The sequence below is a fragment of the Neopsephotus bourkii genome, unplaced genomic scaffold (genome assembly GCF_033783945.1).
Source record: "Neopsephotus bourkii isolate Nb327-2 ecotype Australia unplaced genomic scaffold, CSIRO-AGI_Nbou_v1 NB_196, whole genome shotgun sequence".
NCBI classification, from domain to species: domain Eukaryota; kingdom Metazoa; phylum Chordata; class Aves; order Psittaciformes; family Psittacidae; genus Neopsephotus; species Neopsephotus bourkii.
In genome coordinates, this window is record NW_026900709.1 from 19,263,121 (window position 1) to 19,269,338 (window position 6,218).

Sequence of the window (6,218 nt, forward strand, 5' to 3'; positions counted from 1 at the left end):
CCTAACTCTATGCATTGAAAATGTTAATTCCTAACCTTTTAATTAAAAATAAGGAAAAAATCCCAATTACAATATTGAAGTGAAATTCTAAGATTAATGGCCTTCAGTGAAAATCCTACTGTTATGGATACACAGACCCAACTTTATAGCAAACTGGCTCTAATTGAATGTATTACATGTACAAATGATTTATGGGATTGCTGAAAGTATGTTACCACTGAAACCACTTTTTTCTCCTTTGTTACGGCTGAGTCTCCAATCCTCTTTCTAGTATTTGCTTTACTCAAACTACGAGTCCCTTTGAAATCAATGTTTTTATCCGTTAGAGGTAGAGGTAATGGTATTGGAAAGCCGGTATGCAGGTCCCTTTTTAATATATTTGGTTCTCTGAGCAGGACATTGCATGATTGCTGAATGTTCAATTCTCACATCTTTACAGGTGAAAAATCACTAATCACTAATGTTGCTCCCATTTAAGTCAGAAGAAAGAAACAAACCTGTCCATGCTTTTGAAAATTCTTTCTTTTTCATTACAGGCTTCACTTGCTGCCAGTGGATGTATTAATATTTTTTCATTCCTGCCAACAATATAAGCATGTTGGGAAATGTTTACCCCCAGTAGAACTTGGCTAGATCAGCTGTTGTGGTGAAGTTCTGAATCAGCCCATTTTATACTGACTCACACTGAGTCTTGCCACATAATTCTTCTTTATGTGGTGTGATAGTTGGCACATGAGTCTCTGCTTGCCCATTTTGGGAAAGTTTATTCTTTTTACTCTCTGTACAACTGTCTTTCTGCTTTTTTAAATGGTTGGCATATGTGGAAGAAAGAGGTGAAATTCAGCTTCCCAGAGGTGTAACCATATAGCTGAGGTTGAAGCCGTATGCTTGACCCTTAAGATTTCTAAGTATCCATTTGCAGGATGGGTTTTGCATGGCTTGCTAGCTGTTGTCCACTGTTCCTAAAGAACAGACCTTTCCTTTCTAGCTGTGTCCTTGTCTGCTTCAATTGCTATGTCATTGCTCTGCAGGCAAGTGATGGCATGAAATAGGTAAGTGCTCCCCTTTTGTTTTTAAAGTGAAATTTTGGCTTCACTGCTTGTAGTATAACAATTGAAATGCATAGTTTGCTTTTTCAGAGTTTTTATATGTATACCTAGTAACTGTTACCTCTTACTAGCCTTTTTCTGCTGTTCAGTTAAAATTTGTTTTCTGCATTCCTTTATACTCCTAGTAATGGGAATAAACTAAAACAAACAAGATATCATTGTGAGAAAATGACCATCTAAAGATGTTACTGTGGGACCATGCCCATGTAAACAACTCTGTGGGACAGGTGAGCATTTTTATACACAAACACTGCTAAATGGCTTGAAGGACTGAAATGTCTTCTGCTTTGGAGCTTTCTTAGAGTTAGGCTGTGGTTGTGAACAACCAATATATAGCCTTTGATTTCCTTTTGTCACTCTTGCAGTATTAGGTCATTAGAGAATGTTGTCTTACCTAAATGAATTAATGTTCATTTTACTTCTAATATTATCCAAATAACCTATCAAGATCTTGGATTATATGAGAGTTAGGCCCAAGAACAATGGCTTCTTCCAGTCATCTGTAGCCCATTCTTAAGTCTTTAGAGTATTTTCTTTGGCGATTCTTATGTGAGAATGTTCAAAATATATTCAGCACTACTACTTCATCAAAGCTGGTTGAATTAATATATTTTTTGTGTGCAGTACTAAAGCAGCTGAATCTTTCTAAAAGTTACCTTTTAGGTTAGGTGACTCTGATGGACTTGCCTCTGGTGGGGTTGTCAACCTAAAGCTGACCCTTTCTTAGAGTTGCTGACAGTTAGATTAAGGTTTCAGACCATAATTTTCACAAGCCTTCAAGGAGCAGATATTTTTAAGGACAAGCTAAGTCGTGGTTATAGTACATTCACAAAATATTATCATCATCTCAGCATTTTAAGAAAACAGCATCTTGCAACATATATTTAGTTCTAGGTTAGTCATGTTTATAGGTTTTAATGTAACATATATTCTACAGTATCACATTACATGCAACGTTTGTGCTATGAGTGCAAGTTCCTTAATGTGTTCAAAACATTCTCCCAGCATGAGTTTAAAATTTCTTGCAAATATTTTGCATTCTGATTGAAAGCTCTGCTGCCAATTCACAAAAAAACCTGTAAAGTCTAGTTTTATTACCATCCAGAAGTTTTACAGATCATCTCACCTCTCATCTGTAGATCCTCATAGATCAGAACTACAGCCTTATGATATTAAAGTTTTATAGTAAAATATATAGAAATGAATCTGCAAAATATATAGAAATGAATCTGTTTGGAAATGTGCGTATTAAATGTAAGTTTTAATTCAGTATTATATTTGGATATGTATATGTGAAGAGGATATATATGATAATAATATATGTGATATATATGTGTGAAGAGGAGCTTCACAGGATCTCTTCAGATCATACTCCAAAGAAAATCAGTGTCAGAAGAGTAGCTTAACAAATTCTACATTACTTTTACATTTGAATGGGGAAAATCAAATAAAGACTACAAAGATAACTGAAGTTGATATTTTTGCCATAATTTATATCTGTGATTGGCCTCCTATTATTAAATTAACGCTATTTTTGCAATTGAGTATGTAAGATTCAGTATAGGGAAAACAACAAAAGATTTCTGACGAAAATCTGCTCATTCATTTTATAGGCTTCTCTGATTTTATAAGACCTTTGTGCACTCAATTATCTAGCATTCAGTGTATCTATCAAGTAAGCAGACAGTTGTGGACTTCAGGGAATTTTCAAACACACGTGCTGTTCAACCTTTGCAATTTTCTTTTACCTAGGAATTGTTTTCAGAAATTCCCATATAATGAAATTTCTGTTTAAGTTGATAGCTGTAAATGAGGGCACAGTTGCTTCATTTCCTTTTGACAATAAGCCAAATTCATCCCTGGTGAAACTCCATTGATTTAACTCTACTTGAGCTAAGCTACACTGGGGATGAATTTGGCCAAGCTTGAGATTTTTTTTATTCATCTTTTCTTTAATTTCCTTTAGCTTAGTAGTCGATTTAGGGCTGGTCAGAGGATTACAATGCAAGAGAGGGGAAAAGCAAAACTTCTCTGCTCAAGAGTCATTTCCTTTTTAATACCCTACTGATTTAACCATGACTTGTAATGTGTTTCAGGTAGCCAAATTTCAACATCAATTTTGGAAGAAAGTTCACTGCGCTTTGAGTCTCCTTGCTTGGCTACTTCCCAAACCACCAAATCACCACTTACTATACAAAGCACATATTGTAAAAACCAATGAAAATGTCAGTGCACTGGGAATTATTTGGATAAGCTGTAGTTATCAACTGATGCCTGATATGGTTAGCTTGAGCTCCAGTGATTGCACACCTCTTTGACCATTACTTCAGATGCAGGTAAACCTGCAGTATCTCAACATCTGTAATGCCCTACTGCTTGTTGCACTTGGGTTTCTGAGTCTTGGGTGACTTCTGTCCATGTGTTTCTCATGCCAGACTATTTGGTTATTGTGGTTATTAAACAATAAGTTTCAAGTTTCAGCAAAAGCTGAAAGTGTCATTCAGTAAAAACCAATACTGAGCTGTATGTGCTTTTTGTATGAGACTTGTAAATCCACTGCATTCACTGAGGTGTTAGCAAACCCAGTCTGAATGTCAAACCTCTAACAGCTCTCCCAAGTCAGGGTAGTTCTGGGTTTCATTATGAAAGGATTGCACAGCTCTAGCTAAACCCTCATTTTCCACATTCAGCTGTATTTATGAGGCTTAAGAGAAAAAAAAACAAACTACCAACAAACAAACCCCACCAGCTGTTAATCACAAGTTGATATCATGAGCACATTCTGAGTCTTACCCTCTTTCCATTGATACCAGTGGCAGCTTTCAACATCAATGGCAGTAGGAGGAAATATCACAAAATATAGAAATGCACACCCAGTTTAAAAGTTAAAAAGTCTGCCTTAAACTGACAAAGGTGGAATAGGATGACGTACCTTTGAATGTTTTGCTCTATTTCCATGTTCACTTTTGCACCGAGAAATACCTTGTGGCACTATAAAAACAGGCACAAGCTTCAACTTGCTTCACAAGTTTCAGACTTGCATTTTCTTATGGGACATCAAAAAACAAAGTAGAACCTTTGACATAAGGAATAAAAACATATGGTGTAAAGAATGAGTATCACCCATGCTAAAGAAGCAACCCAGGTTCATTAATTTTGAAGCAACTGCTGCCTGGTAGTTTTCTGGAGCTTTATGCAATGGAAAAATTCTGTTGCCTATCAAAATGGAAATTTGTATTATTTTACAAAATGTTAATCTATTCCAAAATTAATTATATTTAAGCATTTAGTGAGGTCTGATGGGTTTGGTTTTGGTTTTTCTCAAAATATGAAGCATTTAGTCTGCAAGGTATTCTGCTACATTTGCCATTTTGGTTTTAAGGCTTAGTAGATTCAGGTTTTACCTAGCTGTAAGTCTTAGCTTCACTGAAATATTTGAAATCAGATTAAACACTCTAGAGCTACAGATCGTGCTAATGGACATTTTACAGGAAGGTAGAGAAGTAGACATCAGGAGCATAAGACAGGATAGGCAGTTTCAGTTTGTGCCTATTTCAGTAGTTTACTTTTTAAAGTTACTAAAATAAAAAAATATGTCCTTGTTTCCCTATTGGAATAAAATAGCTAATATAAATTTACCTGAGAGGATGTTGAGCCTTAGTTAACTAAAATATTCCCAGCTCTGTCGCTGTAACATGGGAAAATGAATTGTGTTCTTACTCTGGTTTTATTTTTTACAAAATGCTATATTTGAAATGAACTTTTTTCTGTTTTTAGTAAAACTAAATCCTAAATGAATGTCAGTGTTAATACCATTGTTAAAATCCATCCTTAAGGGCATTTCAACATGAACAGCAATGTTTACAATTGTATCTTTTTAGAGCAGTTTGAATTTGAGGCCACAGTGTGCCATATTTTCTGAAAGCTATCTTCATGTAGCTGTCCTGCTTGTGTGTTTGAAGGCATATCTGTAAGTGCAACAGAAAGCTGTGGCTATGGTTTCTTGTTTAATTGTAGCTGTGTCACGCTTGCATGAGTTGTAGTAGTTCTTGGCTCGAATACAGAATGCTACCTTTTATGAGAAGTCTCATCTCCTGCTGGTAGGCTACCTCTCCTCATCCCTACAGAAAAGAAAGGTAGCATCATGAAAGGTTTGGGAAACTTGAACTAACCATAGCTGTGTAATTGAGGATAATAAATATATTCTGTGCCTTTCCACCTTTCTCTCTGCTACTGAGTCACTGATTTCCTAATTTTATGGAATGCTACGTAAATTCTTGACACTGTGCAGTAATAGTTCTGGTTATATGATTCTATGATTTGTTTTGTATTAACTTTTTCATTTAGCCTTCAGTGAAGCAAAGAAAAAGGTGACTGCAGAAGCATTCGCTTTTAAAGTAACTTACCTGGAGTTTAATATTCCTGAAGTTAGAATAGAAGTTAGTGAATTTTTATGTTTGGAATTATGGCCTTTCATCTAGCAACGAAATAAATGGTGAAACATGCTTCAAAGGAAAACCAAACAAAAAAAATCCTGGTGGCCCCGAGTGTCACAATTAAATGCACAGTGTGTTGGGTACCTAGCAAAGGCTGAGCACTCACTGAGGATTGTAATGTTCATCCATCTAAAGGGAGAATAACTGCATTTTACTTGAAGTTTTGGCAGTGTCCTCTGCAATATCTCAGGTTACCCCCTGCTAACTGAGCATCTTCCATCTGAGCCCAGCTTTCTCCACAGTCAGATGCAGATAGGCAGAATCCTTCCCCTAAAAAGTAATCAATCCCTCTAGAATTCCTCTGGGGCTAGTAAGGAAATAGGCATATATAACGTGTTTTGAAAAAAAAAAAAGAAATGAAACTGCATGTTTGCACGTATGTGCAAGCTCATGTGCCATCATTGCATATCTCTATGGTCTTAAAAATAAGTTTAACAAGGAGCCTAGATAATTATTTTCTTTTTTCTCTTGACTGCTAGTCAAATCCAGCTGAAACATGTCCAGTTGAAATGGGCAAAGAGAGCCCTAGAGTAAAATTACACAGTGTGTAACTGTGTGAAACATGTCTGGCTGTCCGTATACAGTCACAGATAACTCTAGGAGAATGTGAAAA